General features: G+C 34.5%; 1 protein-coding gene across 1 annotated transcript in view; it reads right to left on the reverse strand.

Moving 5' to 3' along the window:
- The window catches only part of LOC129748529 (uncharacterized), a 443,948-nt gene extending 430,418 nt beyond the window's left edge, over window positions 1–13,530 (reverse strand). The window contains exon 1 of the mRNA XM_055743186.1: window positions 12,387–13,530. The gene's annotated coding sequence lies outside the window, so the exon portion shown is untranslated. The remainder of the gene's footprint in view (window positions 1–12,386) is intronic.
- Window positions 13,531–27,898: the final 14,368 nt, after the last annotated feature.

Below are 27,898 nucleotides of genomic sequence, written 5' to 3' on the forward strand. Positions count from 1 at the left end.
TAAACATTTTTGAATTTTTACTCTCCCAGGAAAGAAACAGAACTTAATTGCGATCTGAATCTATCCAAAACAAGTTTAGAGAAGATTACCAACTTCAAGTATCTAGGAATAATTCTAAACGAAACTATGTCATGCACGATACTTGACCTCGTAGAAGAATAAGATGGATTCTTGTGAAGTTAAAAAATTATTTTTTAGTAATAGGAGACTTGATTCTGACAAAATTTTCTTTCATGCCACAGTTTATAAATTTTAGAAAAGAAGAAATCTAAGAGATTGTCTACAATCCTATAGTCTATAAAAACAGGAAACCAAATTCCAGACTAAATCAATCTTTGCAGTATAATTCACATTGCCGGGCTTAGGCCGAATGGCTTAGGGAGTTTGGTGACTAATTTTTCTATATGATATATTTGCTCAAACAATGCACGAATAAAAAAAATCAAAGGAATATTTCTTAATCCTTTTTACCTTACCATATCAAAGTTCATTAACATTAAAAAATTTATGTACAGCAAAAAAGATAATGAAAATGTTGAAAAAACATCAAAAAATCTATAAAATGGTAAACTAGATTTGTATGAGTAATCCTTTAGTAACAAATTAGAGAACTTATTATCAATCTTCCAAATTCTCGAGCAAATTCAAAGATATAACCATAAATGAACATAAATTTAATTTTCGAAGATAAAACTAATTGGTTAAAGTTTTGCGATTCAAACCTGATACTTGCAATCTTGATCCAAAATTCAAGTTTTATTTTGAAATTTGGCTCTTGATAAAACTGCAATTGTAATATATGATATTAATTTTTGTGACGGGATATAACATGTTTCTTCATTCACATTTTTTTTCCTAAAAATGAATTCCTTAAATAAAGTGTGGAGGATTTTTTTTCTTAAATAAAAACTGTCTAGCTTTGGTTCCAAATTTGAAATTTTTAAATTGAATTTACAATCACAATTAAAAGTCTGCGATCTCTTGCGATTTCAATTTCCCTACAAAATAGTAATCTTGATAATAATAACTCAAACAGATTTCTGAATATTATTTCTGTATCTGGATTCTGAGCCTGAATATGAATTCAGGTCAAAAATTCAGATACAGCAGTTATTTTCAAAATTAAGATGAAACTCATAAATGAGTTAAAGTGATCAAGATTGCTCAAATTTCTGTTCTTTTTCCGAGTTTCAATATAATTTCTGAAATGAAAAAATAGCGAGTTTAAATTCCAGTCCAATTTTCAATATGAGCCGAGAATTGAAATTTGCTTCCGAGCACTCAATCATCAATTTTTTATATTTGATGTCTTGGGCTTAGTTTGAATTGGGCTTGTGATATAGCTCAGTTGGCAAGTCTGTTGTCTCCTGAGCCGATGTCCGCGAGTTCGAGCCCAAGAGTAAACATCGAACACAGTTGTACCGGATAAGTTTTTCAATAACGATCCGCCAACTGTAACGTTGATAAAGTCGCGAATGCCATAAAGATGGTAAAACGACTATAAACGAAACCAAAAAACAAATAACTTGAATTCACAATATTTTTTTTTAATTTTTAATCAGAATTGAAATATGGATTTCCTATGATGAATCTTATTTTGAGTTTTCAATTCTGGATCGCAATTCGAATGTTTTGAAAAAATACAAAAGAATATAGTTAACAAGTAACAAGTTCAGATCTGAATATGAAAAAAAAATCAGGATGATTTCAAAATCTATGATCATTTAAAGTCCGGGTGCATAATTTCGGTGATATATAACAACATTCGTAGTGTTCGGACATTCGGAAAGATAAAATTTTAAATGAAATGGAAAACCATATTTGAATAATAATTTTAAAACACCTTCTTAGTTCTATTTTCTAATGATGATGCGAACTGAAAATCAAGAATCCTATACCAGATACATTGAGATTTTTATAAAAAGGCACTAGATCCCTGAATTGAGTCTGTCTATGAATCACAATACTCTAGTATTCAGAAATGGATTTCTCTCATCAAGTGAAAAAAAAAAAATTCTGAAAACTGTAGCTGAATTCTGAACCTAAGATAAGTTTTCGAGGTTTTGGCATCGGTTCTGAGTTAAGATTGTTATTCTTACTTGTTAACCTTACTCAAATTGGAGCGAAGAGCAGAACACTTCGCTTGCTCTTCCTTAACCCTCATGGGGCAGAAGGTTTAACGTTCCACTGAATTTTTAGAATTTCACATTGATCGGTTCAATAGTTTCCGATTCTATAGGGAACAAACAGCCAGACAGACAAACATTTATTTTTATATAGATTTTTATACAGATGCTAGCTGACCTGGTGTATGTTGCTACATCTTTTTAAAACAAATTAAATTTGTGAAAATTATTTAAATTTTGATTTTTTAGAAGGCATTATTTAAAATTAATGTCTGTATTTTAAAATCAAAACTGAAGCTGTAGCTTCGAATTTCAAAACAAATATCAGCTCATTTATTCAGTAAAACTTGACATTTAAATTTGTATTCCAAGATCTGAAACACTCACTGTGTATATTACTGTATATATACCTAAGTATCATGAGTTCTTTTATTAAGCCAAAATATATGTTTAACTGGTATGGATTCTCCACTCTTACAAAATGAGGAGAACTCAAAAACTTCTATAAAACATTGTTAGTAACTTAATTTCGTAATATACCTGGTTTGATAAATTTTCGAGTTTATCAAAAAAAAAAAAAAATGTAAAAAAAACACGTCTTTTCCGATCAGAGATGCCAGGTTGTTTTGTAAAACATCAGTACATCGCGATGGAAAAAATCAGGATTTTTCAGGACACTTTTAAATCGCTGTAAATAAGATGCAGCTCGGGGTCGATTGCAGTAATACAGGTATCATGGGTTAAAGCCTTACCAGATACTTTAGGAAAAAGCGGGACATTTCAAGAAAAAAAAACGAAAAAATTTTAAAACTCATATTTTTATGATCATTTTTAAACACTTGTATATGATCCTTCAGCTAAAATGGCTCATAAAAAGTAATAAAATATGGATGAATGAAATGTGTTTTAAAAATAAATTCCCAAGAAAACTTCCATCTTGGAATACTGCGAACACTTCAGTCGAAAATGTTCCAGTTCAAAGCAAAGTTGCCAAAATCAAAGAAAAATCTGTAATTTCAAAGAATTTTGAGTTAATTTTCAGCACAGAATATGTGTCACCAAAAACAGAGTTTTGGGAATATTTGTAGATTCCAGAGAAATATATATTATATACCTATTTAAATTCTTGATGTCAATATTAGTTTTGGCTTTCTTAGTTTGGACTGGAAAAATTTGATAAATAAGGTTAGTTGATTGTGCACAAGTAAATTGTAAAAAAGACCCAATTTTCCATTAATTTTCATTTAAACTTATGAAAATAGCGTCACAGAACACCATGCCAAATATTTTGGGTTAAATCAAAGAAAATCTTTTTTTCTGTCAAAACACAGATTTTTTTTTCGAAAATGTGGTACAAAAGAATTTTAAATTTAAAATTTGAAGAGAGTTTTCGCATTGCTAAGCAGCAGTTTTGGATCATCTAACAAGTTTATTTAATTTAACTCGTAGATACATTCTTTGTTTGATTGAACAAATTATGTTTCGCTCGGAATTTGACTTTTTCCTTAAGCCATCCTCGTTTAGAAGCAACTTAAAGAATATTTTCTTCAATCGAAAAATTAAACATCGCTAGAACGTGCTCAAAGTACGCTAAACTGGTGATGCTAAGAAAAGCTTGCGAGATTGCCCGGATATTTGACACAAATTTAAGAAAAATTTCATACTGGCCCTGTTGCCCAGATTTCGTAAAAAAAGCCTGGATTTTGCACAGATTTATTCAATTGATTTCTAAAATTGAGTTATCAAAAACCATATTTTGTTAACAAGTTTAGTCTTAATAATCATGAACAGTTTTTCGGAAGCCTATTGTATGATTTAAAATCTTATTATGTGTTTTGATGAAAAAACAAATATTTTCAAGTGAATTCTTTTGAATTTTTATTAAAAAATTCCGTGGTTTGGAACAAATTTGTCCATATATTGCCCGGATTTTGGGTTGAAAATTTTGAAAACAGAGACCCGGATTATGTCAGATCTCTAGATAAAATTTTCCCGAATTCGCCCGATCGGGATACGTCTGGAAAATATTTTGGCTAATTTGAATGCTAAAAACTGAACAAGTTATTTTATCAGGTGTTAAATAATCTAATCTGAAAATATGCTCCTAATTTTGAGAAAAAAAAAATATTTGAATGACATTATATTTTCTGTGTTGCACCAATGAATTTAAATTGAGGTTTAATCAAGGTTTTTCCAGTTCAAGTCAGTGGAACTTCATAAAAGTGTTACCAATTAAATATTTACAGCCTTTTCGGTGAATGTCAGGTTCTTTAAGGTGCTTTAAGTAAGAACATTTCCTGTTTTAAAAATCATAAATTGTTGAAAGATAATTAGAAAAATAAAGACAGGAGTTGAAGATGATCTAAGAGAGATATTATACGAAGCGTATTCATAAAACCCAGACAAATCTTTTTGAAGTGGTAGAATATTTAGGAGAGGGTTATTCAAAATTCCAAAAAAAAAAGGCGGGACGATGGGAAATTTTCTAAAAAAGCGGAACATGTCCCCCTTTTGATTGATAAGAGCTCATTTTATATTAAATACTTTATATGAGAGCCCCCTCCCCCCTTTCCTATTCCTCTCACCCACTACTTGAAGGAGGCAGGATTTTTTTATTTATTCTCAAGTAATGCAAACGGAATTGCTTTAAGGCCCTTCCCTTTTTTGCATTTCCTCATTGGAAGGATGGAGTAGTACTAAATACCAATAGAAACCTTTTTTATTTTCAAATACCCTGTCATGCCAAACTTCGCTCTATTTGCTCGAATTGTTCTCTAGATATGCGACAAAAATTATATGGAATCCTCTTCTTCCCAATGGAATGAAGGAGGGGTCTGAAATAATCATAGAAATATTTCCCGTATGTAGATACTACCCATGCGATATTGGGTTCCATTAGCTTGAATAATTTTCGAATTATGTCAAATTTGGTTTCATTTGCTTGTTTATTTGTTTATTTATTTATTTATTATTAAATCAACAGATCATATATTGATCCAAATGATATTTTAAAATTAAAAACTAACAACAAATACAAATCTACACTGAACTTAGAACACTAAGAATTCTTCTTCGGAATAAAACCTTCGAAACGTCAAAATCAAAATATTCTGAGAAGCGGTTAAAAGTCTTGATGACGCCAATTATTGCAGAGTTGGCCCCGTAATTGTTTAGTCTAACAGGAACGAAGAGCTGAAGATCCCGATTCCTCAAACCACGAGGTCGGACGCTAAGTGGAAGAACTTCCAAAAGTGCAGGAGAGTCGATTCTTGATGAAAGCAGATCAGCGACGAAAGAAGCACGAGTGGCGGTCCTGCGGGCTTGCAGCGTGTCGATGTCGATCAGGCGGCAGCGGCTTTTGTAGCTGGGAAGTCGAAAAGGGTCTTGCCAGTTTAAGTGTCGAAGGGCATACCTCAAAAAACGTCGTTGGATGGCTTCGATGCGATCAGAGCCGTTTTGATAATATGGGCACCAAACCGCAGAAGCATATTCGAGGATCGATCGAACCAGACTGCAGTAAAGACTCTTCAGGCAGTAGATGTCCTTAAAGTCCTTCGTCATGCGGAAAAGAAGACCCAGGCTTCTGGAGGCTTTGTCAACGATATAGTTGGTGTGATTCTTAAAATCCAGCCGCGCGTCGAGGATCACACCAAGATCTTTCACGTGTTGAGCTCGAGAGATTGCATCGTTTCCAAGGAAATAAACGGCTGAGAGCGGGCGTCGTTTGCGGGAAAATGATATTACTACACATTTATCACGGTTTAAAGGTAGGCGATTGGCATCACACCAGGAGGCAAAGAGGTTAAACTGGTTCTGCAGGAAGTTCACATCCTCGGAGCCATTGATAGAGTAGTACAGTTTCAAGTCGTCGGCATACGCCAATTTTGGTCCATCGAGGAGTTGCAGCACGTCATTGAAGTAAATTAGGAATACTAACGGCCCTAAGTGACTTCCCTGAGGCACGCCTGATGAAGCTGAGAACTGCCTGGAAAAACAGTTACCCGTACGAAGTTAAGGTAACTGCGGAACCAGCCAATGAGAGATCCACAAAATCCTAAACGCGCGAGCTTTCCGATGGCAATATCATGGTTCACCTTGTCGAATGCGGCAGACAGATCGGTATAGATGGCATCAGTTTGGGATTTCTTTGCAAAACTTTCATGCACATACGAGGTAAAGGTTAGTAAGTTAGTTGAAGTTGAGCGTTGAGGCATAAATCCATGCTGGTCGTTGGAGAGGTTGTGCTTGCAGAACATGAAAATGGGATCTAAAACCACCAATTCGAAAAGTTTGGCAATAGCACACAGAGCTGAAATTCCTCGGTAATTATTAACATCTTTCCTATCTCCCTTTTTATGAACCGGGAACATGTAAGCTTCTTTCCACAGTGAGGGGAAGGTGGCCTGGTCGAACGAAGCTTGGAAGATAAGCCTGATAGGAGTCAGCAAAGAAGGCATAAAACGCTTCAGGAAGGTAGCTGGTATCCCATCCGGGCCCGTAGAGAAGGAGTTTTTGAGCTTAGTGGCTGCTTTAGAGATGATTGTGTCCTCGACTGTTATACCGTTTAAAGAAAAGCCCAGTGGTGAAACACTCCTGATGGCGCGATTCAGTTGGTCGTCGGTTATTGAAGATGTATCAAAGATGCTCGAGAATTTATTGGCAAAGAGATCGCAGATTCCGGAGTCAGAGTTCGCCATGATGCCATCTAAGAACATGCAGGACGGTGTTCCAGGTTCATTCCGCTGATTTTTAACGTGATTCCAGAAGGATTTTGGGCTAGTCTTGAGATTTTGCTGAATTCGACGAAGATGGTTTTGATAGCTACGTTGGCAGGCTTTTTTATAGGCGGAGTTGAGTTTGCGATATTCTTCCTTGGTATGCGGCGATTTGTGCTTGTTGAAATTTCGAAGGGCACGCCTTTTTGTCGCTTTCAGTTGTCGTAAAGCTGCTGTAGCCCATGGAGTCCGAGGATTAGCATTAGCGGTGCGTTTCGGCACATGACGGTCGATTACGTAGTTGAGGATGTGCGAGAAAGTTTCGGCTGCAGCATTAGGGTTAGCTAGTTCGAGTTCGGATTCCCAGTCTATAGTGGCCAGTACGCGAGAAATGATATCGAAATCGGCGTTTTTATAGTCCAAGTAGAAGGGTGTGAGTTTATCAGCGGGGTAACACAATCTAGAGATATTAATTGTAACCAGTAAAGCCGGGTGATGTGGGCCTACTTTAACTAGCGGTGCCGGTGCTGATTCGATAGTTGGTAAACGGAATCCGTCATTGGCAAAGCAAAGATCAAGCATCCGGCCATTCTCGTTTACAACACTGTTGATCTGACGTAAGGTTGCTGTACTCAAAGAGTCTAGAATAATGTTCGAGGAAGCCGAAAAAGTGGAGCGTTCAGGATCGGGATACAGGAAGCTAGCTTGGCTGGAACACCACTTTATACCTGGCATGTTAAAATCGCCTAAGACGATTATGTCGTCTTCTGGAGCGCAGAAAGAGCTTATTTTAGAAATGCAACTAGAGAATGATTCAGCTAAGGTCACGTCTCTCGAGCGATCAGGAGGCAAACATAGTACGCCAACGTAAAGCTTCCGGTCGCCGAGTTCGATGCGGGACCACACCATCTCAAGATTATGCCAAGATTCATCATCGATTGGCATGGCTCTGAATTTGGACCTTACGGCGAGTAACACCCCACCACCTGTAGCCTTTCTGCTGTTACGGGAGCCTCGATCGCAGCGGAACACTGAATAATCGGATCCGAAGATCTGGTTGGAGAGAGTGTGATCGTTCAACCATGTTTCGGTAAAGGTGATAATATCGTAGCAGGAACATGAAGTAGCAAGCAGATAATCAGTCACGCAGGAATTGATACCACCGACATTCTGATAGTAGATGTTGATGAAATCAAGCGGTTCTGATGCCGATCTGGAGCCGTTGTCACTGAAATGGAGAATACCATCACGCGGAGGAAGGCAGTCAGGAGCAGCGTACTTGCCTGGTAAAGCAGGCTGGAGAACCCCTACGCCACAGACGAACTCAGGGCCGGGACGACTGGTGACGCTGGCAGGAATCAGCTCGACTGAGTCGAAGGGCACAGGGGTCTCCGTGAGGCCCGATACGTTGCGTCCCGGTGATGAGAACTCAGTACCAGTCGTGATGATCGTGGGGGGCGATGAAGAGCATGTTGGAGTACTAGCAAGCACAGCTTGGTGATAACCAACGAATGATGTACTGTTGGGCGGAAATTTATCACACAAAAATAATGTTCGAGGTGATGTAGAGTACTTGCCTGAGTATGCAGGCTGGAGAACCTCATTGCCACAATCGATCTCAGGGCCGGGACGACTGAAAACGCTGGCTGGAAACGGCGCGACTGAGACGAAGGGCTCCGAGGTCCCCAAAGTGCCAGATTTGTTGCGTCCCGGGGATGGAACCCGTAATGCGGCAGCAATAAGATCAAACTGGAGGATGTCGTCACAACAATCGAACGGAGATTTTATGATGAAACTAGAAGCATTTGATGTCGAGGCCATCAAAGGCCCGCTGTCAGAGAACGTTGAGGCGGTCAATGAAGCGGCGTGACTGGAGTTGTCGAACCACCTGGAGTTGACCTCATTGACGATCTGGGTGGCAGCGTGACAGCTGGTGTTATCGAGTTTTTTGTTCCCATATCCTCAAATTCCCGGAATAGGACCCCTGCTGGCCAAGTCCTCGGGGAAAGTGCCGCGTCCTTGAGCTTAGGATCCACACCAACTTTGAATGAAATGGACCTAAGCGTCGAGACGTTAACATCCTTGCGAACCAGGAGATGAACCTCGGCAGAATCGCATTGAAGACATTCCATGGCAAGCTCTTCGATGTCTTTAGCTGTGACATTGTTTTGTAGTCTCGCCAGATAAACCCAGAATTTTTTTTCGGGAGGAGCGACCGTTGCAATAGTTTTCACGGTGGCCTTTTTTGTACCCACACAAGGTGCCAGAGTCAGATTCTCGACTCGTCGTCTCTTATTCGTTGGAGTTGGAACGCTGGGCCAAGGGGAAGTGATACGGGGAGCAGGGTTGTTGTTGGTCAGGCTTCATTTTGCTCATCTTGCTCAAAAGGAGACAGTGAACTTTTTCGCTCCTAATAATTGTGAGGAGATTTTAAATGAGCATTTTATCATCTGCTGCTGAGAGAGCCAAGAGAAATTTTTTCCCTAACGAATGATCACTCTTCTACTGTCAGAGCACTGTTGGTTTGTGACTCTGAAAACACCTTATCAGCGCTACGTGTGATCAGTGAAATGAATTGCTCAGTGAAGGCAAAAGCACAGTTTTACTATTCTCATCGCTCCTAAGAGAAAAAGAAATGCAAATCGCATATGAAATTTGGCCGTTTCACCAAATCACGTGGACAGCTTTAATATGCGATTGAACGGTCCTCTTTCTATATGAAGTTATGGAACATTGGCCCCAGCATGTGCTGAAATAAACCACAACCGAAGCGTCCATCTCTGTTCGGTCGTTGATTTCTCAGCCAGTAACTGAGAAACTGATGAACATTTCTCCCTTCGAGAATGAAATTGGGTGACTGCGTTTTTGAAATGCTCTGCGACAAAACGTGGGCTTCTTGATCAGTTTAAGTGTGAGCAAGCATGTTTCTCTTAGGCGTTTAACAAGCAAATGAGAAAAAGTGAGCAAAAATCAAGAGAATCGAAGAAGCCTGTGTTGGTCTGCGCTTTCAAACATTCATCCAGCTTTGAATTCGTCGCGGCTAATTCCAATTTCAGCTCCGATACCAAGGAAGCTTGACTTTTTCGAAGGTCTGCTATCAGTAACTCGTAGCAAGCCAAAGAGCGACGAAAGAAAGAGTGCTTCAGTAGTTCGCAACACTCGTCGCAAACCCATAGTAAATTTCTGTTGTCGGCCTTAGATTTTAGGTGCGATGAAAGCAACCCAGCGCATTTCAAGTGGAAAGCTAAACTGCATAGGCCTTGGCAAATGATGCTATCTGTGTTGCTTGTTGGCTTAGCGCACTTATCACAGGCCATTTCGTTTGATGACATGGACGTAACAAAACGAAAATGATATCCAATTCACGGTACCTTATCTTTTGACTAGAATCGAACAGTCCGATTTTGTTCAGTGCAAAGCAAAACAAAATAAACAACGAAGCGGCGTGTAGAAACCGAACTTTCGGCGACGGATTCACGGCACGGAGAGGGCAGATCAGTGAATATTCCACTATGCGCGGCACTACCAACACGAGAATGTAACACAGGACACGGACGGAACGGTTAAAATCAAAGAGTTCACGGTAAAAAAACAGTAAAAAACGGAGCACAGTAAGTACACACCATAAACAATGAACTTGACTTATCTCTTGACTGATCGGTTCTCGAGCTATGCAATATTAGTTTTTTGTTTGGGAGGCTCCCTTCCCCTTCCTGTAGGGGGCAGGAGTCTCAAACTATAATGAAAACCTTTCGCGGCCATCAATACTTCCACCTGCCAAGTTTCACAGACAAACAGACAGACAGACAGAAATCCGTTTTTATATATATAATTATAGAATACAGTTGCCAATTACTTTAAAAATAAAGCATTTTGAGGTTAATTTTATTCTGCAACGAATGACATGTTGGAATAAACATTTATAATAAAATTCCTGCATCTAAGAAACTTTTCAAAACTATGGAAAGTAGGGATGAATCATCCCAGAGGATGAAAATCCCGTACAAAAAAAAACTATGGAATAAATCTTTCAGTTCTATTTTGTTAAATATTCCAACCAAACTTCAATAGCTTATATAAAAATGGTGGTTTCTGCAACCATACCGCAAAGTTGATTTGCTCCATTTGGCAAATTTTCCTTAAACATTTGAACTTTATGAGACATTCCGGTTGCGAGATATAGCTGAAGAATCCAGTCACCTCAGGGAAGACACTTCCTGGATCTTCCTTTTTTTTTAATTTTAAACTCTTCATTTCGATTATGTTTATCAAAGTTTACCTTCGAGTTTGACTGAAAAATTAAATTTCAAAAAGATAGATTAAAAATATTTCTTCATGTTCTTATTTTAAATCTTATACTGATACAAAATACGAAGTGTTTATTACATCCATCATTATATCTTGAATTTTAAGATAAACTAGATATTTTTGGTGTTTTGATGGGCTATTTTTTTGTGCTTTTTCATCACCTTTCGTTGAAGAAAGGTGACAGGTTTATCGGTTAATAAGAAGTAGCGATAGAGATATTTTAATTTTCAATGTTAAATTGGCGCTCTTTAAATTGATAAGGGTGGGAGAAATTCATCATCTTCGAATAAGGTCAAAAAGAGCAAACATACAAACAGGTTAGTGACTGAAGTCTTAATCTTCCATAACAGCTTTGAACAGAAGAAAGCATCTCATATCAACGAAACAAAACAAATACGAACTTACTGTGGAAATCAAAAGTTATCAATTTTATTGCGTTGAGATTAAAACAACGAGAATATTTGAAAACTCATACAGGAACTATGGCAGCTGAAGTAAAAATCGTTGAATTGAATGAAGATTTGAAGGTTTCAGTATTTGTACCAAATCTATAGGTTAAGAAAAATAAATAATTTTCAATTGAATGTTTTCCAGAATAAGACATCAATTTAAATCTTCTTTGAGACCGACTTTTTCTACCACGAGTCAGACTCGTGGCTTTGCACAATTGTAACTATTGTAATTGTAATTGTAGAGTTCTTATTTAATTCCTTCAAAACCATGGGATGATGCACTTTGATTATAAAGTGTTATGCTAGTGAAACCTATTCACTAGTAATACTCAGCATTTGTTAAGTGTAAACATGGACCTAATTCCAGCAATGGAAGCAAGTTTAACTCTAAATTTCAAGGCAAAACCTAACAAGCTTAGCCATGATTTCAACATTTTTTTTGCAAGTAGGTAACTCTCTTTGCAACCGATTAATTCGAACCAGAACCAGCTAAGCCTTCTAAGTAGTTGGTGTGTAACCAACTACCGATAGACAAATTTTATGGAAACGCAACACCATGATCTACTACGGGCTGCAACGGTCTTTGAGTTCTGAAAAAGCCAATCCCTTTTTTTCCACTTCGTCACACAAATCGACTATTGAACCTTAAACCAACAACAACCGAACCCTGGTCGGTTGTTTTTAAAAGAGCCAAATTCTACTTCTACTGTAACTCTTTTTTCCCAAACCCAATCGCCTGACTAAAGTGACTTAAGTTGAACTGAAACAGTAAGTCGACGACTGACCTTTAACGATCCAATACACTCGGCGGTGTGTCGTCGAAAGAGCAGCCTCGCTCTCCTCAAATCACGTTCATAATCCAATGTTACGACTTTGTCGTGCGGAGTTGCCAATCGATGATCTGGTTTCCTCACTCTCGCTTGCTTGCTTGCTTCCTTCCTTCACTTTATATGGTTGTAGATTGAAATTCTGCACTCGACACTACGCTACGATCTGCGCCACTGTCGTAAACCACTTTCCCAAAAACAATAACACCACCGTAGAGGAAAAAGACCCAAAATCGGAAATCTTCTCACACTTTTTTTTTTGAGGAATTGAACACTAACTTAGCATCTTCGATTTTAGCTTCGGTCGATCACTCTGGGAAACTGGGCAATTTTACGGCTAATATTTTGAGATAATTTCCTTGGGATCGTTTTACGCTTTGACACTTTCCTTCCACAACTTTTTTTTTATTCCTTCACTTCTCCCTTGGGGCAGCACTGATTTTTTCTTTATTTTCTTCTTTAAACCTAACGTTGTTGCAGCAGAAAGTGGCCGGAGGGTTCTCCGGTTTGATGAGAGATGTGAAAAAGAGTGGGGGGAGGGGGCACTTTCTTTCCGCCAAACAGTGATGCACCAATGATGATGATGTGGGAATCGACGACCGACGAAGAGTCGCCGTAGTCGTTCACTTTTGAGTGGGACTTTTTATGAGGTGGTCCAACAACTTCTGCACTTGGAGTGTGAACTATCGTGAAAGAAAACTGGCCGGGAAACTGAAACGGGGGATTCAAGGGGGTCACTTTTTCTTCCGGACTCTTCAATAACTCTATTTCCTTAACTAATTGAACGCCACACAAATTTCACTAATTTTTCCCAAAGGCTTACAGGTTAATCGAAATCACACCGATAGGTACACTTATCTTACGTCAAACTTTTTCCAATCGATAATCGACTTCAAGGATCCCGTAGGGCACAAACTTGGCTAATACACAAACAATTTTTCTTATCCAACTATTGATAAACAATTTTAAAGTTCATCCAAACACAAATATCGTCTTAAACAGAAATATAACCACAAACACCGAAAAACACTAACCCGAAAATACCAAAAACCTGGACAAAAAAATCGCTTAAATCTACACACGGAATACTGGTTGCGCATCGTTTAGAAGTACCGACCGAACTGGCGACCGTTTGAAATTTCTGTTTCAATTTTGAAAAGCGACTTACTTAAGCGCGTTTCAAGAGAGTTTAAGCTTCCTCTCTCGGTTTCTCCGTGATCGTCCTCTCTTTTTGCGTTTATTATTTTCCTCATTCGTGAAACTTAAAACGAATACCAATGGGTGGAGGCCTGATGGAATTAAGAAAGCACATGGGTGCAGTGTTGCCAGATTTTGTTACTTTCGATTTTTTTTTAATTATTGTGATTAATTGTTTTGCTTCAAATTTCCCTTTTGAGATAGTTACCCATTGTCTGACCTTGACGAATTAAAAACAAAAAGTGTGTGTACAATTTTCCATACAATTTAAGCGGAATTGGGTGACCTGGTTTTGGTCGATCTATGCTCAAATGTTGGGAAACATTCTCCTCAACACTTCTCCTAAGATGATTGGAATTCAAAAAGTCATTTGCGAAATATGAGCAAAAACTCTTTTTTAATATTCAGTTTTTCTATCTTAAATCGAACTTCTCAAAAGATATTCTTTATCCATCCTTGAAAATTGTTCAATTGACACCGAAACGCTGATAAATAATTCCCGTTTATCAAAATTGGAACCACTGCTTTATACCCAATTGAATCAAACCATTCACCATCACCAGCGTTTGGCTTGAACGAGTTTGGTCAAAACAAAGTCGGAAGATAAAACAAACACTTCGAAGCAGGTAGCGCTCGCTCAGCACAACTTGGGCCCACACGAGCTGGGGTCTACGAGAGAGGGTCCATTCATACTTCATCACGAACCAACCAGGTAGATAAAGCGAAGCAACTTCAAAGGAAAACAACTTCCAAAGCTACAGCTTCGGTAAGAGAGTCTGCTCTTGGCTTGAGAGAAGACAGGAAAAAAATCACCAAACTCTCGGTGAGAGTCTACAAACACTAGAGAAAGGTGCGAAGGAGGGAAACAAAGCGAAGGAGTGGAAAAAACAGAACCGATGATCAGATCAAGCAAACGAAAGAGTTGCTTTCCTATGAAACTTGGCGTGGAGCGCTAAACCTGTTTTTGTTTACAGTCAAGTCGTGGAGTGCGCTTTGTGTGGCTATTCGTCATCGCACCCAGCAAACTTCATCGGCGGTGGTCGGTTTTGGTTCGTGTTGTTGGTAGCACTGCTGCAGCATGTTCGGAAATATTTCAATGCTGAACATGGGTTGATGTTTCGAGAGCGTTTGCATACATTTTTATGGTGTACATTCAGGCGATTGAAATGTTTCGAATTGATCTGGAGATCTGCTGAAAGTTTGGTAGCATTAATCTTTTTTAGATCCATACCTTTACCATGAACTTAAATAAATCATATTTTGTTCGGTTAAGGAGTAAGAATCTTAAAAATTGAAAATAGCATAGCATAGCATAGCATGGGGTGACTACACACATCTTGTATTGGCTGATACACAGGGTACAACTGATAATCAAAACCAACACGAGATGCCAAAACAAGTACCTGGATTCAATACTCATTTCAAGTTTTACTTCTGAAGATCAGTTCAGCACCATAATGCACACCGCGACAAGTCAATTTAATCATGGTGGGAAAGGTCTGAAACAGCAAAATAAACTCTTTAGGTGCAGAGAACTCAAACGACCCATAAATATGTTTCAGGATGGCAGATAGGATTGGAAAATTTTAACATGAAACAATCTCACCAAAATCCAACGTCTGCCGGGAGCCACACACTTTTTCATTTTTTTTCTAACAGTTTTTGGATCCAACTCAAAGAATTCTATATTTCACACAATTTTCATTTCGATTAATCACAGCAAGCCACAACAACATGCCTTGTCAATCACATGGTAAAATTTTCTGATGGTACAAAAATTCACATTCCTCAACATTCATAATTGAGAAAAGGCATCAAAACGCATTCCAAATGCACGCGACACTCCACTATTAGAATTAAAACGTTTTCGCCAAAAATACACTAATATGGATTATACGCCAGCCAGTGAAAGATTCGATTTTTCTCCAAATGCAGGAAATGTTTAGTTGTACATAATAACTAACGCCCACGCGAATGGCTTTCGAATAAACACAGCATAACACGCAAATTATCATGTCGTATCACTCCCGGCATAACATATATTCGGTTATCCAGTAAAAGCTTTTTGTCAAATATTTTCATTAGTTTCACTATTTAAAGTTACAAAAAATTGAAATTTTCGCGGACGGAGAAAAAAACGCGTGCGCTGCTGTCAAGTCAACGCCTACCTCCTTCATCAAGAATCTTTAAAAGTGAAAATGTATAAAAATGTTCGACATCAAATTTAATCTGGTTTTCAATAGTTTCTCCAAATTGCATACACCTGTTTATGCCGTGGAGATTCAAAATGATTTTAAAAGATTTTGTTTATTACCATTGATAATTCCATCGGAATTCATGAACACTGTTTTCAAACATGGAAAATTGGAACCAATGAAACCAATATAATATTTAAACCACTAAACATAGGTGAAGCATACTCGTTCACTTAAGAAAAGTCATGTCAAAAACATGATTGATGACATGTTCTTTCTCATTTCGCCCTTTTTAAAGTCTTAGTTCTAAAACAGCATAATACTACTTTCCCACTGTAATAGATAGCGTTTCCACCATTTTGGTTGTTTGTTTTTCTCAAAAATCTAAAATTATAAGTTACTAGTTTTTCTTAATTGTTTATTTTTCTGGCTAACTTGCTATTCATTTGACTTTCTTATTCAAAACTTTGTAATTTATTGTTTTTGTGAAAAAGTTTTTGACAGGTTGAACAAGGCTGTACTAGCTGAGATGCCATCTCGAGTTATTCGATCTCCTCAAGGATTCATGATGTTTTACTTAGACCTAAACATAAGAGTTGTTGTGATTCTGCAAAACAATGTCACAATTTAATCAAAATACGTTTCAATGTTTCTCAGTAAAATCTACCAAGTTAAAATGAATTGTGCTTCTGAATTTGAAGTGTTTAAATTTTAAGTTAAGCAACTGTTATCAAATACCAAATGCAAGGCCGTGGGGTTTGGTGGGTGGGCTGCACCCCACCTTCCCCCCCCTCCTGTAAGATTTTATTCAAATGAAATTTTCACCATACACAGCAAAAATTATTTCCTGTAAAATTACGTAAATGTCCTGTAACAAAAAGATGCAGGACATTTACCGCAGTTTATCAGGTCGAAAAACAAATTACGTGACATTTAATTTTTAGTGTACAACTTTTTTACTGGACATTTGCTGTAATACTAAATGAATCTTTGGTAACTTTAAAGGAAAACAATTTAAAATTACAGGTTATGTTAATTACAGGTTGCTTTATTTTAAAGGTTGCAGTTTCTGTGACACGAAATAGTAAAAAAAAAAATTCTGTGTAGTACCTGGAAATAACTTAAATAGTCAGAAGTTTGGCTCGTCTCCGGCGGAATTTGCTCTTAAATTACTCTTGGCTTGAGACATTTCATTTAAGATACTTTTTAACGTTCACGAATTGAAACTAATTTTAATTGTAAATTTAGATCTGACTCAAGCTAAGAGTCACTCAACCTTCTGTATTGAAACTCTAAATTTGACATATAAAAACCATAACTTATCTTTAGAATGGGTTTTTGTTAAAAGGTGTAACTCAACAAGTTCAGAGTTTGAAACCAACCATTTTAACTTCCAAATTAATTATCCGAATAGTAATTTTATACATCAACAAGTCGATAGCCTTGTAACAGGTGATTATCACTCACGATGGTGAACAGAAATAACAAAAACAACTTAAGTTTATGTCCTTTAATTGATTATTGAAAATTTTTACAAAAAAAAATCTTATATGTCATTACAAATGCTACGCAAATATGAGATATTCTCCAAGAAAATAATTCAGTTTCAATTCAATTTTTTGTTTCTCGTTCTTTTAAATGCTCAACTTCACATTTCTTTTTTTTTTTTTTGATAAATTACACAAGGCCAAAAACTTTTCATTCTTCCAATGTGCAATGAATTTAAAAGGTATTTTGACTAATTTGGGTACCCTAAATCTTAATATGTATGCAATTTACTATCAACTTTTGTTAGTGAAATAACTTATGAAAATAGTTATATTGGAAATTTCCACACTTTTTTGACAAAACTTTAAATCCAAAACATAACGTTTAAAACTAATTGTTTCAAGTCAATTATCAGCTTTAAGATAATTAAGAAACTTAGTGCCCCAACATGTTCTTTCAAAGTTTTACTATGCATTTATTATGTCTAATCTAAACTATCTTATTTTGATATGGTACAGAGCCTCCTTGTCACATCTTCAAAAACTTCAGACCCTACAGAATAGATGTTTGAAAAACATCTTCAGACTACCCCAGCTTTTTCCTACCCAACGGCTATACTCTCTGGGAATGCACAACATTCTTCCAATAACCGAACTCTGTAATTTTCAAACCGTTATATATGTTCATGATAATATACACTCGAGTAGCAATAACCAAAACCTTAATTTTACTACGGGATTAAGAACCCACAATACCCGTCAAAATAATTACTTGCAACAAAGCCGATCCATGACATCTTCAGGGCAAAAAAGAATTTCTTTTATAGGACCTACAATATACCACGCTTTACCTACTGAAATAAAGACCATCAACAACAGTTCCATGTTTAAAGTCAAAGTAGTACAGTTATTAAAAGAAAAATTGAATCGTTAAAAAAGTCGATCAACAACCAGTTTTTTTAATCAAATTTTGTTTGTTTTTGTAGCATCGTAGTTTTCTTTTGTCTTACTTTTAACTATTAATAAGTAAACTTAAGTAAATCTAGCATAGTATTTGATTAGTTGACATAATTTACAAAAAGAAATGGATCTCTTTAAAGGAAATTTTCTTCCATTGAGATCCTTATCGTAATCTTGTTTAATTATAGCATACATTTCCTCGCAGTAAATAATAAACTTTTGTGTTCTCAGCATGATTAAAATTTTGTTCGCGTTAAAGTTTCTTTGTTTTGCTGCCAGACGTGCTGAGAACAGTAGCGTCCATTACCAGGGGGCTCAATTGAGCCTTTTGGTGTGGGGGAATGTGGTGGGCCGCTACAAAAAAAAAATTCAAATTCAAAATTGTTGTGTTCTGGAAACATAAGCCTTTGAATCCAAATTTTTGATTTGAAAAAACATAGTTTCTAATTTGTGTTTTTTCACGGACCCAATGTTTCAATTAAAAGTGACAAAATCTTCAAAGCTTGAATTCTTAAACTTTTAAATCTTCGATTGAAAATTTATAAACTTTTCATTTATTTTTGTAATATAAAACTATGCTTTTTGAAATGATCATGGTTTGAAGTAGCAACTTTAAAGCTAAGTTTTAATGCGCAATGTTTACTAAATTTTTATTTGCTTTGTGCTTCAAATATTTACAACAAAACTTGGAGTTCCTTATTTTTATTTTTCTCTTATTGATTATTCACGAAACTATCCATTCCTTAACATGTACTTTGACAGTTAATTCGAACATGATTTACAAAGTTCATATTCAGAACTTCAAAAACGACCTTTTTTGGCCTGTTATTTTCATAACTGGAAGAATTTTATTTTAGAAATGATCACTGGCACGCTTGAAATAATGTTGAATTTCTTTATTTTTTCTATCCTTTCAAATACAATCATCAAGTTTTGAATTATTATTTTCAAATTCAAAATGGATTTTTTTTTTATCAAAAATTCACATTTCAAGTCGTGGTTAAATTTTTTTTTTCAAATTCGAAATACTACAGAGGAATTTTTTAATCAATCCTTCAAGTGAAAATGAAGAAAAGAAAAATAAATAAAGATGAATAGTTAATAATTTTTTTATTATTTCCCTAACAATTTTAATCATGATTAATTTTTAACCTTATCTGACGTTTATTTTAGAATTAAAATTTTCTGAATCTGTGTTTTGGAAATACATATATTTCAAATCTGAAAACTTGACTGTTGAAAATTTATTTTGCAGCAAATTTCTAGTTCAGAATGAGGAACATCATATTGAAATTTTATCAATGATTTACCGGAAAAAGCATTGATTTAAAGTTTTCAATGTGATTTGTTTTTGATTTTTTTTTATTTTTTTTTTTTACAGTTTAAATTATAATTTTTTTGAGTTTGTGAGATATTAAAAAGTATGAAAGTGGCGTTAGAAATCTTTTTTTTCAATTGTTTATTATTGGTATTGGTATTATTTTGAGCTAAATTTGAATTTTACTGTTTCTCACAGTTTTTATTTGAAGATTCACCAAAACAAAACCTTTTTTCCAATATTTTTGTTTTATTATTTGAAAATAGCGAACAAATCAAAATATCAATTAAGTTATGTTCGATTTGTAAAAATCCGACCATCTAAATTGTCGAAACAGCTCTCAGAGCATATTTCCCTAATCAAATTTAATTAAAAAAAAATCAAATTTTGTTCACTCATTCACGTTGTTGTAACTCAGCTGGGTTCCAACCGATTTAGTTTAATTTTTTTGTGAATCGTCTCATCATTTTCAAAGAAGATCTTGTTTTCATTACTAAACCATGTTAAAGTTTTCTCGTAAAATGAAAAAGTTTCCTTTTCTGTGACGCGAATTCACTCATTTGTGAGTGTTTTTGATCGCTTTTTAAAACAACTCCATTGGATATGAAAAAAAATCTTTTTCTACACATCGAAGCAGTATTTCTCACATGAGCTTTCATTACGTCGTATAAAACATCTTAAAAATTCGCAAAAAGCTGCAGCAAGATCAAAAGAACTTTAAAATTTATATTTCACATATAAAATATGTTATCCAGGCTACAAATATTCTCAATGGAAAGAAGTTGCGACATGTTCAAGTCAGTTTTTGTATTTTTTTCGTTAAAAAAAACTTTTTATTTACATTTTGCTTCATACGACGCAATGAAAGCTCTCGCGAGATTTGTTGTTCTGAAAAAACTCAAAAAAATCAATCTTAATATTTAAGTTAATTATTCTGTTAAAAATTTCAAAATTGACACTTTTTCCAAAAAAAAATCAAAATAAATAAAATATGAAAAAAAAATTTTTTGTTTCTCTTTTTTCGTTGATTTTGTGTGATTTGAATAATAAAACTAATTGACAAGTTTGAGATTTTTTTTTTAAATTTCTTGACACCTTTTAGTTGTGTGTGTGAATCAAAAGAACGAAATGACTCTATTTGATTTTCTAATTAATAAAAAATACTCGATATAAAAAATATCATGTTCAATTCAACTGTTTAGTAGATTCTACAAATGAGTTTTTAATTTATTTTTTCCAGATTATTATAAATGGAGATTGTACCTTCGAGACATTGTTCAAATTAAAGTTAGAAAGATAAAAAATTCTAGAGTGCTTTGCCTTCTAATCTTTCGAAAGTGCACTTGTGGACCACCTATTGTTTATCTCTTTTAAAGTTTTTTTTTCAACAGTTCAATTATGAAATTCATTATAAAAGTATTTGTGTTGGATTTTAGATGCATATTTAAAAAATTGATTATTCTCGAGCTATTACTGAAAACTGCATTGAATTTCTTGCAAAAAAATTAAAGGGAGCTTAATTAAAAAAAAAATAAATAAGTGCCATCTAGATAAATCGTGAAATAAAAAATATATAATTTTTATGACTTGAAAAAACTCAAATAAAGGTACCTGCATCATCGAATCTAGAGCGTTAAGTAAAGTTTTTTTTTAAATTTTTTTGATTTTAGATTTTTGAGAATAATTTATCAATTCATTGTTGAGAGCTTACTTTTGACATAGAAGTGCTACAAATTAAAAAAAAAAGTGAGAGTCCATTTACGTGCAGCTCATTTTTTTTTCAAATTTTACATACTCAATTTAAAAAAGAGTAACTGGATATGTTTTGATGGAAATGAAGCTTCTAAAACTTATTTAATAACAGTGTGCACATAATTTTTTTTAATAACAAAAAATAAAAATCGGCTCTTCAGATCAGAGGTGCTTGGAACTGGTCGAATGTTTTTTTTAATCAAAAAATTGTATAATGTTACTACCATATGAAGATCCCAATCAATGTCCAACTGTTGCTTCGGTCGCGACTAGTCAAGAGATGTTCTGAGAGAAAGTTTTAGAAATTTAAAATTTGTTGGTTTTCCACTTGGAAAATATGAGTATACTTACATAATATACAAGGATTCTTCAAATGATCATTAATAACAGTTATGTTAACATATCAATAAAAACAATTTAAATATTCTTCAATCAGAGTATGCAAACGCCAAAGAACCAAAACTATAAAAAAAATTAAAGGCATAAATTAAAAAAAAAAAGATTCAGGATGCCAAATTCTAACAAAGTCATTTTTTGTAACAAGGGCCTCCAAAAATTCAGTTTCGTGGGAGTTGTTTAGAAAAACAAATCTTTCATTTTCTTATTTTGGAACTTTGGAGAAATATTCATAATACTTGAAAAAAGAAAGTTTTTTTTTCACACTTGTAGGATTTTTATAAGGTTTTGATTTTTTAAACGAACTTTGCCATTTTAACACAAAAATCTTTGGAATCTTAAAAAGAAAAAAAAATTTAAAGTCCTGCAGTAATGTTAAAAATTGTTTTCAATTTTTTATTTGGGTTTCCTATTTAAAGTTGAATTTAATTTTTTCAAATCGTTCTGATTCTGAAATTTGTGATTTAAATAAGTGGCATGTCGGAATATTCTTATATTTGAAAACTGAGGTTTAATCTGAAAATTGATTTCAATTGATTCGAGGACGCTTGCTGACTGATATGACTCGAAAGTTTTTTTTTCATGAAATGTAATTTTCTATTTTTAGATTTAGATTTGAGTTATTGTATGGCTTTTATGACAAAAACATAGAAACTGCTGCTCTCTTTAAAATCTATCTTCATTAATTTACACTCATTTTCAGTTATGTTTCAGTTATGTTTGTAAGTGTAATCAACGAATTTAAACTGCCCCTTCTGAAAAGATTAGCCTGAAAATTAAGCTCAAATTAACAGTTCAACTTGTGCTCATATATTTTCTCGAGACTTTGAAGTTGACTTGACAATTTTTCAAACTTAATTAAATCAACGTTTAAATTTCAAATGGGAACTCAAAGTCAATCAAAATTAGTGGGATTGTCTGAGAAAGCAATGTGCTCCTAAATTATAAAAAGAAGAAACTCTAAACCAAGGCAAATTTTCAACTCAGCCGAATTAAAATATAACAGAAGATTTAGTAGCATAGAAAAGGGTTTCTTAAATGAATAAACTGTATTTCGCAATGTATCTTTAAAAATCAATAATAATTTCTGCTTTCTACCAAATGGTTTTTTTTTATCATAACGCCATAATTTTTGAACCTTCAATAACAACTATTTTGAATTTTTTTTTCGTTTTTGCATAGGACAGGTACCTATTCAAAGACGAAGAAACATTCTTTTTTATGCGTTATTTCTAATGATTACAACATAATAAAATATTATAATATCGCATCATTTGACCAGTTAATTTTTTTTAATATCAAATAATGTTTCAAGGGAAATTTTGGGATCAATTTCTTTCTTTTTAATTGAAACACAACTTTTTAACGTTTTAACTTTATTTTTTATTATTACTGAAATTTGAAAAGAGTTCTGTTACTTTATTGGCTTATCTCAATATAAAAGTTCTTTGTTGTTTTTTTTTGGAAAAAGTATTCTAAAGTTTTCAAAAGAATTTAAATACTGATTTTTTTTTATAAATTTTAATGATAGATTACCTAAAATAATCTTTATTTTTATGAAAAAAAATTAAAATTTTTCAAAAGCCTAGCTGAAAAATTTCTAAAATTTTTATTGATTTACTGGAACATTTGCATTTATTATATACCTACCTTAAAATCTTAAACATTGGTTTTTATCAATACATTTGCTCGCTTATGATTTTTTTGTCGAATGGAAAAAAACTGGACGCATATTTATGTTTCGGATACAGTAAAAATACACACAATGACACTTGTCAAAATTTTTATTTTATTTTATCACGCTCTTCCGCCATCATCGCAAACACTTGTAAATAGGCGGTCATCTAAGTGTAAATTTTGAACTTTACCTACCTTAAGCTCAAAAATGGAACCCCGAAATTCTACAGCCACATTTCCTGTGGCAGTTGAATTATGTACTTCCTGGAAGGTAACCCACCGCCTCGTTTTAGTGGCAGGTCTTCAGAAATATAGGTGACTTCTGAGTTAGTCAATGAAAAACAAAAACAAAAACACACCACCATAGACTTCGTCACCTCACCCGACTTGGACCCAAAGAATGGATCATTCTAAAACATGAATCACATTGCGGCTAGCAGCTTTCCGCATTTTTTTTGTTCACCCGCTTCGCCAGTGTGTCGAGTTAATTTTATTTCTTCTAGCTTAGAATTATCCACGGCTGTGCTGTTTTGACAGCATCCCTCATATATTTACGACCTAAAGACAGAGGCTCAACTTATTCTCATTCGGATGAAATCTTTTTCAAGCAAGTTGCATGCTGAGGAGCTTCTTCTCAAGTTTTTAAGCAATTCATCTCATGAAATTCCAACTACTATGTAGCGGGAGTTCAACGTATTTTTTTTTTGCGCCATCCACCCACAATAGACGAGCAAATTGCAAATATGTTGCCGATTAGCAGAGGCGCGAGCCCTCGTCGTATATATTTAGCGGAGATATCAGAAGAAACAAACCTTAAGACGCAAGCTGACGAACTTGACAGATGGAGATGTCATGGGAGATGTTGCTAATATTGTTTTTTTTTTATTTTATCTTCTCCTATTTTATCACGAAACGAAACTAGAGCAGACAAAATATGCAGCACATGCGAGCTATCGTTAAAAATGATTGCTAATTGTTCGGCAAAGTTGCCCTAAAGCGGGAGTTGTGCAAATTAAATATTTTTAAGACGTGCTGGGAATAAGTTTAAAGTGATGACCATTTTTGGACTTATATAGACCGTGTAAATAATAAATTTAATTTGAAGAAAAATAATAGCTGCAATGCTCAATCTAAGTAATTCGTATTTTTCAATCGAGTCAGTGATTTCTATCGAAATCTGCAGCGTACATTGAGCCTTAGCTATTTATACATAATTTATCTAGAATCGTGATAACGCGAATAAATCAGGTAATATTTGCCATTTTCCAATATCTAAGGATAAATCGACATATAAATAGTTCAAATTAATTTAATTAATTTTTTTTAAGAATCCAATGATAAATTTCAATAAACCAACAAAATATTGGAACGAAACAACATAGTTGAATATATATTTTTGATTTCGGTAGACCAAAGCTGACTTATAAATATTCATAGAAATACAAAAACCTCGAAAAAACCTGTTATCAAGTTAGTTCATAGCGAGAGTTGAAAATATTCGGCAAATATAATTGTCACAACATATCATTGAAATACTATTTGAATGAACAGTAAATAAAAACATAGGACACCATTTTTTAAATTATGTTTACCTCAAAGTTTTCATATTTCTCATTGTACCGGTTTTTTTAACCATTAGACATTAATTTGATGAAGATAACATTTCATTAAAAAAAACAATAACGAACTTGCGATCCTCTTAAAAACTCCTTTTCAAGTTAAGAAAGATTGGATTGAGGCGTAATTTTAATTAATTACATGAGAATAATTTTCCTTACATACATCTACACGTTTAAAATTATTGTTACTTATGATTCCTGTCCTAGATTTGCCTACACGGTAACCAAAGTTACTCTAATCTGTATAAAAATCCATACAGATTCGAGAAAAGTGTCTCCACTTAGTTTTATGTTTGGGCGCTTTATACAGAGCGTGAGCAAAAAGCTTTTTTACATTCGAAAGCTTTCAGCCAGTTAGTCAATTATGTATATTTTGACATGAGGATGCCCATGCATTTTCAGAATTTGTTCAAAAAAGTAAAAATAATGAAATTTCTCAAAAAAAAAAAATACAAAATTGATTTCTCGTGCGTAGCAATAAATACTTTATTGTCTATTCAATATAAGACCGGTCATCCTTGTGCCGGAACTTTGTTTTTTCTTCATTTTATTTCGATAGCCAACTTTTTTTTCTGTCAGCACATTTAATACATGGCAAAGGCTCAACATATATCGTCTCCTCTTTTTCAGTTTGGTTCCGGAGTTTCTGAAACCCAACACAATTGGTGTCAGGCACAGTACGATTTCGAGTTCCGTTAATACCGTCGAATAGTTTGGTCTTTCCTGAAAAATAAACTAATTAATATGATAAGGGAAAACTGGATGCAATAAGCCACTTATTTTGGCAGAATTGGTCGATGCCGGTCCGTCAAAGTTTGCACTGGGTGACGATGCGGATTGACTTCAAGAATTTTCCGGAAAAATCTGCGCTTTCTAACCTCGTTTTTTTACGAAGAGCTTCGGCACTGGTGCACCCCGTCAAACATCTATGCTGCAGGTCGAAAAAAAAAAATTGGGAAGTCAGAACAAATGGAAGCAACTAATTTGAACACTGATAGTAACACGAATTCTTCCGGTGTTACATAGCCGAATGATGGCCAATCTTATGGTGCGTGGAATAATTCCATGCATGTATACGCAGCCTCTCTCCACTACGAACTTGGCAAAATTGGAACTATCCTGTTTTAAATTGAGAATTCGATATCAAATTAAGTTATAAAAATCAATATGCAAATTTTTGATTCATTTTCCTGGTAAATAGTTGATATTGTTTCTGAATCATCATAAAAAATATAACTCCAAACCCGAAAAGGATGAAGTGATCGAGAATATTAAAATTACTTACTGCGATACAAATGTGATTTTGTCCAGGAACCATTATACTTTCCGATCCGAATCACCTGCATCATCATAAACTGCCGAACCAACTGTTCCCGGATCTTGCCGGCTCTCTTTTGTCAGCTCAGATCCGTTCTCAATATTTTAAAATAACTCTTTGATATTTCGGTTCCGGAGAGTTTGCCAGCTGAACATCTAAAAAGAAAACTATTTATTAGAGGCGGAACAGTTTCGAATATCTTTGTGAAAGTTTTCCTCCGCATACGATTGATGTTTTTATTTTTACTTACCACATTTTCGTTAACAATTTGCGATGCAAACACGAACGAGGGCCCAAAATAAATAATTAAGCCAACGAATAAATCATTCAAACAATGATTTTTCCGGCTATCGCCAAATTTAAAAAAATATAAGCAGCTAACTTTTCGACGGCGCCGCGCGAATAGTTTTGACATCCCCTTTCTACATAATTCCAACAACAGCAAACTTTTTATACAGAGTTCAATAAACGAGTTTTAGCTCAGATTTGTATATCGGCAATCCAAAGTTACCCAAAATTGAATTGGAGATAAACAAATTTTGAACAACAACCGATAAGTTATTCTGAAGGTGTAATCGCAATACATTTTATGCATAACTCGATTTTTCCGTGTAAGCACTTTAAATTTGTTGTAGTCAACTCGGGTCGTAGAATGAGGAATTTTGAATGATTCGCTTAGAAATAAAAAGCATTTCAAAAAATGAATCAAAATTTTCAATCTATCAGTCTGAAATTCAGCATAAAAACAATATGATAAAAATTTAGTTTTATTGAAGTCGAGAATCTCGAACTGAGAAACTGTACAAAAAATTCGATATATTTTTTGTTCAGAGCTGCTCAAGAAATAGAATTTCTCTGATTCTTAAAAAAACGGTTTCATATTCAAAACATTAATTCCACAACTCAAAAATAATATCATGTTAAGCTAATTTGCTTTTTTTACTTTTTTGTTATCTTGAAAAAATAAAATAGTTCAATGAAAAATTCTGTCAAATGAAAGGCAAAAGATAACTACTGTAAGTTTTTCATGTTTTTTTTTCTTGATTTTTGTTGAATTATTCCTGGATTTCGAAAAAATTTGCCCGGATTGTGCCAGGATTTTTTTTCGATAATTTTGAAATCACATACCCGGATTCTATCAGGTTTTGAGATAAAATAGCCCGAATTTGTCCGGCCCGATTACGAGCTGAGAAAGTTCTGGCAACCTTATCCTAACTTTATTCAGAACGAGAAATTTCTTGAAAAAATCAATGTTAAATACGGCAAAATCCAGCTTCTTGATTTAAAAACAGTTTGAATCATTCCAAAACTTGATAATTTAAGTGAAGACCCGTAGTATTGTGTTAAAGTTCTTCGGTTATATTCCGTAAGGAAATGAGGGACATTCCGATTAAATGGTAAGGGAGAAAATGTACAAAAAAAAGGGCAGAACATGTTCGCAAAAGCGAGACGATTGACAACATAACATGTAGGTTGCTTTTTCATAGTTGATAAGCGAAGAAAAAATGGAAAATGGATGACAAGATCAACATGGTAAGACGAAATTGACCG

This window comes from Uranotaenia lowii, chromosome 1, assembly GCF_029784155.1.
Source record: "Uranotaenia lowii strain MFRU-FL chromosome 1, ASM2978415v1, whole genome shotgun sequence".
NCBI lineage: Eukaryota > Metazoa > Arthropoda > Insecta > Diptera > Culicidae > Uranotaenia > Uranotaenia lowii.